Here is a 15,196-nt window from a genome sequence, read left to right on the forward strand (position 1 = left end):
CGAGAGAAGAGATAACAAGTGTGGTTCAAAGACAAAAAAAAAGAGCTCCACCTCCTGGCTGCTTTCTGGAAACGTTCTGTCTGTGAAACCGCGTTCGGGCGGCCGGTGAGGGGCCCCCAAAGGCCACGCCAAGCCTGTCCCGCGGGGACCTGCTCCTGCCCCGAAGACAGAGGCACCACGGGCATCCGAGCCCAGGGCAGAAACATGCGTCCCGACAGCTCCTGGCCACGGTCCAGCGCCAGGTGTGTTCGGCCCACGCCTGCGTCTGTTCCGTGATGGATCGACTGCCCTGGACGTGGCCGTAGCTTCAGCAGTGATGGCCCGGCGGAAACACGGTGGAGGGGGTCTGTTGGCTCTGTTTCTCACACTCTGGACTCCCCTTGTGCCTCCAGAGAGGGGACGTGGCCTGGGAGCTGCCCTTGAGAGCCTGTTGACCATTTTTATGTTTTGGGCAAAGCCGGGGATCACGTCTGCTGGGTGGGGAGACAGGGTTTCCACCTGACCTAGCCGGGAGGTGGGAGGGAAAGTCCCAGGAAGGTGCCGCTGCTTTTTCAGGGCAAGCTGAGGCCTGCGGCCTCGTTCCCCACGACTAGAGATTTGCAGAAGCATCATCGTCATCCATTTCTCAGGGAGGGCTTAGCTGCTCCGCGGCATGTGGGATCTTCCCGGACCGGGGCTCGAACCCGTGTCCCCTGCATCGGCAGGCGGACTCTCAACCACTGCGCCACCAGGGAAGCCCTAAGGAAGTGAATTGTGACACCTGCTACCACGTGGGTGAATCTTGAGCTTGTGATGCTTGGTGAAATAAGGCAGACGCGAAGGACAAATTCCGAAGGTTCCACTTCTGTGAGGTCCCTAGAGGAGTGAGATTCATACAGACAGAAAGTAGGACGGTGGGTGTCAGGGGCTGGGGGGTGTGGGCAGGAGACGGGGAGTGGGTTTTGAATGGGGACAGAGTCTCAGTTGGGGATGATGGAAAGTTTCTGGACCTGGATGTGTTTTTGTAACCACCAGCCTCTTGCCTCTGGGGTCCCTGGGCTCATCCTGGGGACCTCTTTGAGTAGAACCGAGAATGACCCCCTAGGACTCGAACGCCGGTGTTCTCCACAAGACGTGTCTCCCCCAGCAGCCCTGGGAGGACGACCAGTCCCCGTGGAGACACCCCTGTCCTGTGGTCGTGGCCACGGACTTCTTTGGGAGGGAGTCAGCACCTGCTCTGTGGCTGCCCCTGCAGGTAACAAGATTCAGGTTTCAGATTCAGGTTTCTCCACACAGGTTTCCTCCGTGACTCACCCCAACCCCTAGGCCGGCCCCTTTGCACGTCCTGGGTCTGGCTGAGGTCCCAGAGTTGGGCGCCCCGTCCTCTCACCCCCCAGCATTTCCTCTGCGAGCTTCTACACTTGGGGTGCTGCCCATTTCCCATCCGTTTGTCTGTAACCTTGGTGTCTCAGCGGACAGGTGGCAGGAGCCCCCTTTTAACCTTTAATGCTTCTGATTCAAAGTGGAATTTCCAAAGGCCCAAACTTACATTCATTTTCGAAAGCCCCCCTTGTAAAGCATGTCGACAGGGGATTCATAGCCAGTAACAAAATATTTTATATTTGAAATGGAAGTGCAGGGCGTCACCATCTCTGGGATACAGCCAAAATACGAAGAGAATTTATGTTGCTCTAGGCTCTCGTACTCGTATGAAATGAAAAAACAAAATTGTGACTGGGCACCCAGGGCGTGAAGTAAAAATTAGGAAGCACGAATGTGAACGTACTCATGGTGCGCAGAAATAAAGCCCCAAGTGGGAAGAGCAGAGAAGCCACAAACCAAATCAGTAATAGTTTCCTTCAAAAACTAATGAATGGATACTCACCCAGCAAACAATTGTTCATCTCTCATCTCACAAGATGCAGGAGCAAATTAGTGTGGCCTTGGAATGAGAAAGAGAAAATATCACCCAATAAAAATAGGGTTTACGTTTGGACGAAAGGGAATTTATTCTTGACTCTGGGGGGTACTATTTGATTATCTGTTGCAAAAGGATGTCTCACTCCTCAAAACGGGATTTTCCCAGATTGATGCAAATAGTATTGGAGATCACGCACAGATCAGCGACACGTTGAAAGACCAAAAGTCACAACTCTCCCCCAGAAGGCTGCTGCCTGTAGTAAAGTTCCTAAGTACTCTTTCCAGCCCTCCAAGGATGATGGAGATCAAGGATCGGCAAGCTTCAGACCCTGAGCTAAATCTGGCCCTCTGCCTTTTTTTGGCAAATAAAGTTTTATTGAAACAGCCACACCCATTCATCTACTTACTGTCTGTAGCTGTGTTTGCCCGAGGTCAACAGAGTGAAGAATTGCAACAGAGACTGTATGGCCCACAAAGCCAAAAGTATTTACTCCTTGGCCCTTTGTGCAGAATGTTTCCCAGCTCTTGATCTGTAGCGTTCAAAGGGGTCATGGCCACCAAGCTTACTTTATGTGTTACATATACTTTTCTTCCTAACTGTGCAATTTCCAAAGCAAAGTTATAGCTCAACTTGCTTACTAACCTAGATACAGAATGTTTAGCTTAACTCTAGCTATTGAATAGACTCCCAGGTTAAAAATACCCTCTGACATGATTACATCTTCACTTCCTTACAGAAGAAATCATATTTCTCTCAGAAGATAACAGTAAAGCATTCAGGATCATTTACTATCCATTCATTACTAAACTTCTGAAGAAATTAATTTTGTAGCAGCAGCTGGAAGGGTGGCAGGTGGTCTGTCTACACCTGAAGCATGAATTGAATGGATAACAAGTGAGTTTCCAGGCCTGAGGCTGGTTGATTGGTTCTGGCTGCCTGATACTGTGAGATGAGAACGATGCTTCAGCAAGGGAGACTGTGATGGATTGGTGATGTCTGCTGTGGTCATGGGGAAAGGACTGTGGCCCATATGCTACAGTCTTTTTTCTTCTTCTCTTATACATTTATTTGTTACTTTTTTAAATTGAAGTATCGTTGATTTACAATGTTGTGTTAATTTCAGGGGTACAGCAAAGTGGTTCTGTTTTCTCTCTCTCTATACACACATATATATGTTCTTTTTCAGATTCTTTTCCATTATGGGTTATTATGAGATACTGAGTAGAGTTCCCTGCGCTCTACAGTAGGTCCTTGCTGTTTATCTATTATATGTATAGCATATGTTACTCCCAAATTTCTAATTTATCCCTCCTTCCACCTCATGATTGGTATGAGACCGTTATGACCTCATAATTGAACCGTAAATCTCTGAAAGAATTGGAAGCAGCCACCAGCCAGCACCAGAGCCATTTGGCTGGTTCTTGGGGGACGTTCCCAAGCCTTAGCCGCTGCTGGCGCTGAGCGGGCACTTGACAACTGAATTATTTTCGAAGATAATCAGATAAGTTTGGTTCTTGCTTGCATGGAGTTTATATTATAGCTGGAGAGGAAGGTTAATCAAGTAACAGTGCACTTGTCTGAGTTAGCAAAATTGTGATAAACGCTGTAAGCACCGTCCTTAAAGCAGCTACGTTAAAAGATCCGCTTTCGTCCCCTCGCACGATGCTCTGTCTGCTTTCCCACCCTCCTGTGCAGCTTCCTCTTTCTTTACTGCCCCTTTCATGCCGGACCCCTTTGTGTGTCACCCTAGCATCTCACACAGCACCCCTCTCCCGGGCATTGCATGCACACCCATGGTGCTGATTCTCCCTGATGCAGTTTTCTCGGAAACTCCTGCCAGCTAGACCTCTGTGCCCACGCAGCACATTCAGGGCTGGACGCGACGTCTTCCTTGTCCCTGATTTGGTCAGTGGTGCCGCCACCTCCCAGCTGGAGGCTAGACGCCGGGCTTTCCCTGGTGGCTTTTGCTCCTCATCAGTCCTCTTTCTGCAGCCAGTAGCTGAGCACTGTGTCTTCCTCCTAAACATCTCTCCAAAGCATTCATTTCTTTTTCTGTGCTCCTGTCACTACTCCACCTGTTCGCTACCTGGTCCATAACCCATCCTCCTGGCTGGCCTCCCATTTCTGGGCTGCCCAAGCAGTTGCCTTACCTGATTAAACCCCTACGGGTGGAGCCCCTCCATGGTTCCTCCCACCAGCTCTAGACTTGAACATGAGCTCTCTCCTCCTGCTGTTGACCTACTCACCCGACACTTCTCAGCCTCCACAGCAGACCCTGAAGGAGGTGTCCTAAACCCAGGTGCCTCCACTCCTTCCTCCCTGACCCTCTTCCATCTCGCCCACCTCACACATTGTACTGTGGTTTGTGTAATTGTGTCACCAATTTCCTAGTCCTCTGCATGGTCCCTGGCGCATCGTGGACACACAAAAAATGTGCTGGCCAGAAGAATGCAGGGTGGAGAACGTCTTGTACTTTGTGGGATCTCAGTGAATGGCAGATGTCATGACAATGATGGTGACAGTGATGGTGGTGATGAGCGTTGATAACGATTGTGGTGATGGTGATGATGGTGGTGATGGTGGTGATAATAGAATGATGATGTTGATGATGATGGTGGTGATGGTGGTGATAATAGAATGATGATGTTGATGGTGATGGTGATGATGGTGGTGATGGTGGTGATAATAGAATGATGATGTTGATGACGGTGATGATGGTGATGGTGATGATGGTGGTGATGGTGGTGATAATAGAATGATGCTGTTGATGATGACGGTGATCATGGTGATGGTGATGGTGATGGTGGTGATTACGGCTCTCTTGTCCACTGTAGTTACTCGCATAGAAAGTCACAGAATTTTGGAGGGGATGCCCAGAGGCATTAATGGGTGTCCTGGGGATGACCAGCCAGCTGCTGGTCCTATCTCATTTGTGTCTCTCCTCTACGATATGCTTTTTCCGCTGTGTTACAGGAGAGACTCATTCTGTGGCTTCACCGTGTCCTGTGATGGTATCATATTTAATTTAATTGTCAGAAGGGATGTCAGGAGAAGCTCATTTGAGCTGTCTCTTTGACCTACGACATGGTATTTCCTCAATTTTTGCCTCTTCTCTCCTGAGCTGAAATGTTGCAGCTTTTGCTCAACTGAGAGAACAGTCTTTTCCTCTGATATCTCCAGAGATGAATTAATTCATGTGCGTCTTCATTTCATCGATACCTTTGTCCCTCGATAAGGACGTTGCTGGTAAGAAATTTTATCTCATATCGCTTTTGTCACTTTTCAGCCTTGCTTTTGCATAGAGCATTTATCAGACATATTCCTGGTCACCATGGTAGCTGGCTATGCTTTGCGTTGATTAAAATACATCTTTCAGGACAACATAAATAAAGAAACTCCCCCACTACTTCTTAATTTTCTTATATTAGAACCGCAGTTGTAACCTTACCTCTCCATTCTTCCTACGGCTGGGATTTTCATGACATAAAATACTTATTTGAAAGCCCTTTCTCAATGAAATCAATTGCATCCCAGATAACTTTTGCACTGGGTACATGGGCACTGAGACAGGACACTTCCGCCCAGGAAATGTAAGTCAGAGAAAATCAATTTTCTCCTTATTCTGTTCGGAAAAGAACAATCTGAAGGTTGCAGAGGGATGCGGGGGGGGATGGTTGCTCTTGTCTTTTCTGAGTCCTGTTTTGTCCAAATCTGAATTACGTGAATTCTGATAAGCAAATACCTCCTGTCAGACCTCCCTTCCCGCCCCTCATGGAAAGTGTTTGACAGGGAAAGAAACTTTGCCCACATCTGTTAGCCACATTTCTAGTGCACGCATCTCCTCACTGTTGCTTTAATTCGGGATGTGACTGCCGTGGTACCATGCGAAGGTAATGACGGACACATTCTCGGGATAATTCATGAGGTCCACTCTTCGTGGAAACATCCTTGCTCTACTCAATGGTCCACAGACTATTGCGCGGCCCCTTCGTCGGAGTCCCTTCCCCTGCTGCCAGCTCCTCCCGGGAGCCTAGGGAAGCCGGCCACATCCGACGTATTGCTCCCCACCCGCCTTCCCCGGCTGCCGGCAGCCCTCACGCCTGCAGACTCTCGGGTCCTGCCTGCATTCAGCTTCCTCGCTCTGCCAAACAGAGACTGTGGTCGACGGAACCCAAAGGACGCTTCTCTAGGGAGCAGGGGTTGTGTTTCTGAGTATTTTAATTAAGCCCGCTGAGTCTGGGAGGGCCCACAGGACCTCTTCGTGCATCCCCTGGTCCACGTTCTGCCCTCAAAGGCGATGCTGTTGGCCATCCCAGAAGCATGGTGACACTTCTCCATCAGGCTGACTTGCCCATGGAGCTGGGCAGGTGTCAGCCACCTGTCACCCCTCCAAATTTGCACAACCAGGCTCTTAATCATGCACCCGTCGGGTTGGAGCTTTCCAGAAGCCCCATCATGCTTGGCATCTTGGTTGCTTCCCTTTGCCTGTGGGCAGCTGCAAAGCTGGGGCTTGACCTGGGCATAACAGAGATGTTTCATGGCTCAGCCCTCTACTTCTAAAGAACATATGGTGTCATGGGGGAAAGACACTGATGGCGATTTTGCTTTCACCCGTTATGCCCCTCCGTCATTCACACCCATTCTTTGTCTGCTACTCTTGTGGCTTTTAGATGCTCTGAATTGGGCACCCCCTGATTCTCCTGTTACTGAACCAAACTTTGGTCCACTCGCCCGTGGGCCATAAAGCCAATCTCCTGACACGGTGTTGTGGTGAAGGAAAGTGCAGCACTTACTGCAGGCCCCAAACAAGGAGAAGAACAGGCAGCTCTTCACAAACGTTCTTGATGTACTTGGACTTCCCTGGTGGCGCAGTGGTCAAGAACCCTCCTGCCAATGCAGGGGACATGGGTTCAATCCCTGGTCCGGGAAGATCCCACATACCGCGGAGCAACTAAGCCCGTGTGCACAACTACTGAGCCTGTGTGCCACAACTACTGAAGCCCGTGTGTCTAGAGCCCGTGTTCTGCAAGAAGAGAAGCCACCACGAGAAGCCCGCGCACCGCAACAAAGAGTAGCCCTGCTTGCTGCAACTAGAGAAAGCCCGTGCACAGCAACGAAGACCCAACGCAGCAGGAAAAAAAAAAAAAGTCCTTGATATAATCCATTGTCTAGACGCTCACGGCTGTTACCAGCATGTTAATCACTCGTCCCTGTTTATCCTAATCAGTTTCTGCCAGGCTGCTTGATGGATTTCCCAATGAGGAAGGCACGTTGCATGTTCCTTAGAAACGTCTTAGTGCGTGAGGGCACAGGAAACTTCTGTTGAACGAAAGGTGATGACCCAAGGATATCTGAAAATCCATCCCATCATCGGAACACATAACAATGAGACGGGAAAGGTCAGATGCAAACTGCAGCAGGAAGACGGCTGCCCCTCGGTTGGTAATGCCGGGGTCGGCGCGTCAGGCACAGTCTTTGCCCCAAGCAAATAATCCGAAGGCGACGGCTCTTGACTCTGTGGGCTCTGGGTTCAGTTTGCTCAGAGTCTTTGCTGCCAAGTGCAGGATGCTGCGGTCCTTGTCGCAGACTGAGTGTTTTCATACGTTGTGACTGCAAAATAGGGATCCAGGGCAGGAATCTTCCCGTTATTTTATTGATTGCAAGGAACGCAATTAATAAACTTTTTATACACACACACACACACACACACACCCCCCCCATCTCTTCTTTATCCATTCCTCTGTCGATGGACATTTAGGTTCTGGGGGTGGGTCTTTAATCCAGTATAACTGGTGTCATTATAAGAAGAGGAGACACAGAGAGAGAGACGCTGAGAGGAGAAGCCATGTGACGATGGAGCAGAGATTGGAGAGATGTGTCTACAAGCCAAGGACCAGCAAGGATGGCCAGCAGCCCCCGGATTCTGGAGAGAAACCTACAACAGATTCTCCCCTGGAGCCTCCGGAAGGAACGAGCCCTGCCCACACCTTAATCTGAGACGTCTGGTCTCCAGAACTGAGACAAGATACTTTTCTGTTGGTTTCAGCCATCTGGTGTGTGGTCACGTGTGATGGCGACCCCGGGGAGACTAATACAGGTGTACGCACTCAGTGGCTCATCAAACTGCATGGCTTGGCCGCGTTGGTGTTCAGGGCAGTAATGTTACGTGAACGACACCCAGTGAGTGCTCGCCATTTCTCTGTGTTCTCGGGGGGAATCCACTGCGTTGCTCTCCCAGACACACCGTGTATGATATTTGATGTTGGCTGTTAGACTCACTGGGCTGAAATGCTTACCCTCCATTGTCCTCCGACGACCTTCCATCTACAGAGCAGGCTCTGGTTTGTTAGCGGGATGCAGCGTATCCGGGGCTTTCAGGTCTGTCTTCTCACTCAGTTCTCTGCAGATGTTGAGAGAAAGGCCCTGTTAATATCCCACTTTATCCACCGTGGGAACTCTGGGGCTCCTGTGATGATGAATAAGGGAGTGGGCTTTTATACCCAGATCTTCTGCCCTCCCTAATCAACAGGTGCTTCCTCAACCTGGCTGTGCATCCAGTTAAGACAGCCCATAAAAACACACATTCCTGGGCCCCGTCCTCTGAGAGTGACCTGGGTAGGTATCAGGTCGACAGTATTTTTAAGAAGTTCCTCCAATGATTCTATCGCTGGCCCCACAGAGGCGCTCAGGGAAAACACTGAGATTGTTTGCAATTTCGTCATCACCTCTCTGGGTTAAGAAGAGCCTTGGTCTCATTTCTGGAAGAAGGAAAGAATTCAAGAACCATTTTCTTTGCACGTGCACTATGCCGGATATTCAAGCACAGTGTTACAAAAAATAAGATGAGTGTTTATTTGCATGTCCCGTGACACATCAGACATGGTTTCAGGAATCAGTTTGCAACAGCACGGAAATCATGGACCAGCTTAAACTGGCTTTGCCTCGTTATATAGGTTGTTGATTAATCAAACTGAAACAGCACCAGCTTCATCTGGTTTCGCCTCATTTAATAGGTCGTTGATTCATCAATCGCCGAGTTATTTTACATAGACAGCACTGCACATACTCAAGACGGGAACCCATGTTACTAGGGTGATCTCGGAGCCAAGAATCTTCAGTCCCCAAAACTTAAGGACTAGAAATGTTACCACTGGAGCCCTTTACGAAGCGAGAACTCCTTCAATAAGGAAAATCTGGCTTCCAGCCGCAGGAGTAGCTCATATGGCCTGATTGGAGACTAGCCAATCAGCTTCCAAGCTTGAAACTTCCTGACCCCTTAAAGTTCACTCCGGACGCTGAATCCTGGAGACGCGTTTGCGAGCCCGGGCTGCTGCTGGTTGAGCTGACGGTGAATCGCTTCGTCTTCTGGGAAAGCTTGTGCCATTGCATTGGCTTCTATGCACGTCGGGCGGTGAGCCTTTGCTCGGTGACAAGTCTTGGGGCGCTTATCACATGCTGAGTCACCTAAAGATACTGCATCTCGGTCAGTGTGCCCACAACTAGCCCCACCGGCCGGAGGAGAGGTCTGAGATGTGTGTGCAGGAGGGATGACAAGACGCTGGTGCCGTTTTTCATGACGCTGTTGAGTAGGATCCTGTACCGTCAGTGGGATGCAAAGGTAAGAGTGCGGGTGCCTGTCGGTGTGCAGCCTGGGCTGGATTTCCACGTGCTTTTCTACAGAGGCACGTTCAATCCCGTTCAGCCTCACGGAGGGAAGGGAGGCTTACACTCTCCCTAGTTCAAATAGGGTCACCCCCGGGGGAAAAGCAAGAACAATTAAGACTCCAACAGCAGTCTCCACGAATTGTTGCCAAACTTGAATCTGGTGGAGCTGGATGGAATATGACACCCCAAAGCCTCCTGCACCCACCTGCCCATCTTTGTTTTGTGCCCCATCTTTGCCATCCAGCCCAGGCTGTGGTCACCCATGGACTTGGTCAGACAGCCTGGGAGAGAAATGGGCTGAATTCTTAATGAGTTGGACCATTGTCAGAGCAAGGTGGGGAATCCAGGCTAAATACCATCTGCAAATGAAGATGCAGTTTTCTAATTACTGGAATCTATGTCTTTAGGTGTATCAGTTTGAGGGGAAATCGTGATATTTTTAGCTCACTTTGCCATTTGTGCTATTTTTGGAAATCTGTAAAAATACTGAATCAAGTTCACCTGAAACTAATAGACTATACAGCAACTATAGTTCAATTAGAAAACCCTGTGGCTTTTAAAACTTGAAGGTAACTGATTAAGACCTGAAACTTTCCCAAGACAGTGAGTGTATTATCCTAGCAGAGTAGCTGGACTTAACAGTTTCCTGGTGCCTGTGTCATAATCTTGTATGGGGCCTTTGGCTGCATGTGTTAAACATTTCCCAAACGATGGGTCCCATCTGCCCTTCTTGTCCCCCCCCCCCGCCGAAAGCCATTCTGGTTGAGTATCTGGTGAAAATCTGGCTTTGAAGCAAGGCACTGCCCTTCTCTGCCATGCTTCCAATTCCCCATCAGACCCTCAGCCCACCGGCTGTGTTACCCAGCAAGTAACTAATAGACGATTCTCCATGACTCAGTTTCTCCGAGTCCAAATCTGGTCACCCCAGACCTTCTCTGCAGATGCATTTAACCCGGAGAAGACTCTACCGCGTTTCCTGTTTTATGTCCACGTGCTTCTCCTGTGTAAGTCCCCTGAGGGCAGGGTCTGTGCCCCCTTGGGGTACACGGGGAAATTCAGAGGATGCCCAGCTACGCAAGCCTGTTCGCTAGCTGCGTCGAGGGCGGCGCTTGCAGATAATTGTTACCAAAGCGAACCCGAGTCCCGTGCTCAGCAAAGCCCAGCTCCTGACCCCGGGTTGTGATGAAGGGAAGAGCAGCGTTGATCTGCAAGACGCCCCACGTGCGGCCAAGTCTAGAGAAGGGCGGCTCGCGCTGAATACGCGAACTCCCCGAGGGCCTTCAGGGAAAGGCTTTAAACCAGGGTCGAGGGAGAGGGTTTCGGGTGCGAGGTCAGCTCGTGGACCTTCTTCGGCTTGGTTGGTGGGGGACCAGGCGTCCGCGTCGTCAACCTTCTGATTGCAGCCACCTGGGGTCTCCGTGCTGGTGGGCGGCACGCAGGTAACTTCTCCCACCTGGTGGGGTTTTCAGTCTCTGCAAAGCAAACGCAAAGGACGTGGCTCAGAATCTGATCTGTAGCCCTTAGGGAGGAACTGAAAGCCCTTGACGCTGTTTAATGGCTAAACTATTACTGTCTTGCTGACTGTGTTCCTTTGTTTGTATATTTTCTCACTTCTCTGATTAAATTCTCTCTCTGGAGATCCCGGAAGGCCTAGGAGGGTAAAGCTTTTCTTAGAAACAAGAGGCAGGGGCCATGGGGGGAGGGGTCCATTCCCCGGTCTGTCACAACGTCCATAAGTTGTATATTCATGTTCTCATACTCAGGAAACATTAGCTGCTTCCCCAGCCAATGCTCTCAGAGAGAAGGTATCTTTTATCCCATGAAGAAAAAGGGGACTTTTTTTTCCAGTAGAGTTTAATTTTTTTCCCGTCTCTTGTTCGTAGAGACTGGTCTGTTCCTTTTTGTCAGCTCCCACCACCCCCCATCTTTTATTTTTTTTAATCTGTCCCCTGGGGTCTGTCCGTTTCATCCTTGATTTGTTTCCTCTTGCAGTTGTATCCCCTGCCTCAGATCAGGGTCTTCCTCCTTCCATGGCTGCCTCTTTGTTTTCCCTGAGTTCTGTTCTTGTGTTTCATGGGTGGAAACATGGAGGGGTGGATTAGCTGCCCCTCATTTCCGTTCAGGTAAATGCCACTCCTGTGTCCAGTACGCTTTGTCAGCAGAGACGAGATGGCATTTGGCTTAAAAACGCCTCATGAGTTCAACATTTCCCTGCTACAGAAGAAGCGTTAATCACCATTATAATGTTCCCCAGAGTGGCCAGCAGAATCCTCCCCGTTTGCCCAATTATTAACCAAAACATCACTCCTTTTTTGCCTGGCACGACAACGAAAGCGATAGTTTTATTTAACGAGATTTTAAAATCAAGACGGGAATAAGTTACACAGTTAATGTGACATAGGCTGAGGGAGCTAAAATATGACACAGAAGGGTTTGTTACAGTGGAACACACTTATGTTTTGTTTTATAAGAGAGATAACTGATCAGAAGGAACTAGGAAGGAAAAACATCATCTAAAACCACCAGGCGGGGCTTGTAGACCCCAGGTAACAAACCGTTCTTCAGGGTTGGGCTCCCTCTGCAGACACCAGGCCACTCCGTTTCTGGGCCTGGAGCGTCCCTCAGAGTTAGCAAGGATGCTGGCTGAGGTCGATAGGAAACATTCCACAGAGCTCTTCATGTCCACAATGAGGATACTCTTTATTCTTCCCTGGGTATAAAAGGGTTGTGGGTTTCTCTTGGCCAAAGGTCAGTTCTCTGCTCTCCACATGGAGAGCTCCTTGTTCAAGAAATAGGTTTAAGGCGGGACTTCCCCGGGGGTCCAGTGGTTAGGACTCCACGGTTCCACTGCAGGGGGCAGGGGTTTGATCCCTGGTCGGGGAGCTAAGATCCTGCAAGCCACGGCCAAGAAAAAGAAAAAGAGAAAAGAAATAGGTTTAAAAGAAGGTGATTTCATTCTGCCATCATGGGCTCATGACAGGGACTCCGAAATCTCATGAGTCATCTGAAATCATGTGCATAAGTTTGTTTCTTGCAAGTAAATATAATGCCAACTGTCAAGGCATGGGTGGCTTCCGCTTAGGAGTAAACGGTTGTTTACGCATCATCTGTTAGTAACATACAGTACACCAGCCAAATGAGCATCTTCCGAGAGTTTTCACGAAAGACGTTGATTCTTTACTTTATGAGAACTCGGCTGCAGAGGTAGCTGGCCACGGTCCTGACCTTCAGCTGTGCCCTCAGGCAAGCAGGTCACTGTGTTCCCTGCCCGGGTCCTTGGTCTGTCTAATCAATAGAAATTGATTAGAAGGCAGATGAGGAATTGAGGCGAGGCTGTCTTGGGACTTGTCCTGCAGCGGGAGGGAGTGAAGACAAGTAACAGGTGCTTTGCTCATTCCCTGAGCTGGTTCCTAATGGGCTGAGGGGGGGAGTAGTTGGGTGGGTTGGGATGGAGGGACGGCTTAGGGGGTCTGCCCACCCCTCGGTGGTGCTGTGCGCAGGAATCACGCGCAGGACCCTGCTTTTGCTCCAACACCTCAGACATGGCAGTTGGGGGTTTGGTCTTTTTGCATCTTATTGTTTGTAATTTCCCACAGCTGTGTGCGGTTATTTTTAGTCCCTTCTAGTTTCTTTGTATCTTGCTGCTGGAGGAGAGGTGTGTCCAGGTGCAAGCCCTGCAGCAAAGGGTCCCAGCTCCCAGCCCATCTCAGCTGCAGTTCCCCCAATTTCAGGAAGGGGCGTCATGGGTATTGTATACAGTCGGTTCTGGATGTCAGTGCGGTGACTGTATACAGCCGGTTGTGGATGCCACCGTGCTTATTCTCACCTCCTGGTTATAGGTCACGGCTGGTTTTGCCTCGTCCTTTCCCACTGAGTTTGCCATGTGGTGTCGGTTAGTGATGTTGCAAGCTGTTAGCATTTGTATGGATATTTTGGGGCCAAAAGATACGAATGTTTTTGATTCGAATACAAATCACAAAAATGTGACCTTAGCATGGGATTGCTTGCAGGATATGTACCTGTGCAAATGTATTCTATCATGTCTTCACGGGGCTTTAAAACTTTATCCCATAACTCAATTTTTCACACTTAAATCGCACTTTGTTTTTGATTGACCCTAAAATGAAGTTTGCTGGTGTATTCCACAAATTGCTGTATGGGACCTGCAGGTGTGCTGATTGCTATGATTTTTAAAAGCGTTTGTAAAATCGTGATGTATCTGTTTGCTCTGGCTGCCATAAAATGCCCCAGACTGGGGGCGCTTTTAAACATCAGGCATGTGTCTCTCTCCCAGTCTTGGAGGCTGGAATCTGAGATCCAAGAGTCAGCAGGGCTGGTCCCTCCCGAGGTCTCTCTCTTGGGCTTGTAGCCGGCCTCTCCTCCCTGTGTCCTCACAGGGTCGTCCCTCTCTGCGCGTCTGTGTCCTGATCTCTTCTTATAAGGAAACCTGTCCTTTGGGATCAGGACCCACCCTAGTGACCTCAGTTTACCGTCATCCTCTCTTTGAAGACCTTATCTCCAAATAGTGTCACATTCTGAGGTCCTGGGGGCTAGGACTTCACGTGAATTTGGAGGGGACAGTTCAGCTTATAGCACATAAAGGGACAATTTAACACAACCAGATACAACCACACCCCTGCATATGTACGTAGACCCCTCTTTTCACTGTGACTATGTCCCCTTCTCCATTGGGGGTGCACTGGTCCTCATGTGCTTTCCCCAGTGAACCTGAATTTATCACGCACCTCAATTTTATAGTCGGCATCAAAGGCGTTACCAGAATCCCAATGAAATGACTCCTGAAACCTTAGTTTTTCCTACAAATTGGGCGTTTCTATTACAGGCCATTCTGTTCATCTGACTTGGTTTGCTTTTCATGGGTCTGTGCTTCTGTCTTCCCCTGATTTGGTCATTCATGGGTTATGCATAGATGATGGGGAAAGAGGAACATCACAGAGGAGAATCAGATTAGTCCGTGCTCCCGGACAGGCAAAGCCAAACTCACCTCATTACATCCTTTATTAGGGTCATCCTTTCTTGTGAGATGCCTACATCTCATGATTCAAAACTAATCGTCGGTGGATTGTTTATGGTTTTTATCCTCCTTAGTATTCTTTTATGTATGGTAGTCATTTCTGAATATATTCTCCTTGGAAAAATGTAATATATGTCAAAGCTCCATTTCCCTGTTTCCATCCAGCTTTATTTTTTTATAAATTATGTTTAGCTGCATTGGGTCTTCGTTGCTGCGTGTGGGCTTTCTCTAGTTGCAGCGAGCGGGGGCTACTCATAAATACACCCCAAACTACTGAATTACATGCTTAGAAGGGTGAATTTACCATATGTGAATTATATCTCAATAAAGAAAACCAGAAAGGATAGCAAAAAATAAGCTAAATTTATAAATTAAAACAATTTTTTAAAGCCAGTGGATTAAATAATATTTTAAAAGCTATAGAATTAAATAATTTTTTTAAATAAAGCACTTCTGCTGTATTAACAAAATATGATAGTTACTGTGAAGCAGAGTGCTTGTGCAGATACTGTGTTGTGAGCTGAACCAGCTGCTCTTTTCGTGGAACACCATTTTTGGCTTCTTGGTTAGAAGATGCCACGTGGAGCAGAGTATCC

At 48.8% G+C, this 15,196-nt stretch overlaps 1 protein-coding gene across 2 annotated transcripts in view; it reads left to right on the forward strand.

The window, feature by feature from the left end:
* The window catches only part of LOC137217415 (dehydrogenase/reductase SDR family member on chromosome X-like), a 194,835-nt gene that overhangs the window by 53,309 nt on the left and 126,330 nt on the right, over positions 1–15,196 (forward strand). The gene's annotated exons all lie outside the window — the stretch shown is intronic.

This window comes from Pseudorca crassidens, chromosome X (assembly GCF_039906515.1).
Source record: "Pseudorca crassidens isolate mPseCra1 chromosome X, mPseCra1.hap1, whole genome shotgun sequence".
Taxonomy (NCBI): domain Eukaryota; kingdom Metazoa; phylum Chordata; class Mammalia; order Artiodactyla; family Delphinidae; genus Pseudorca; species Pseudorca crassidens.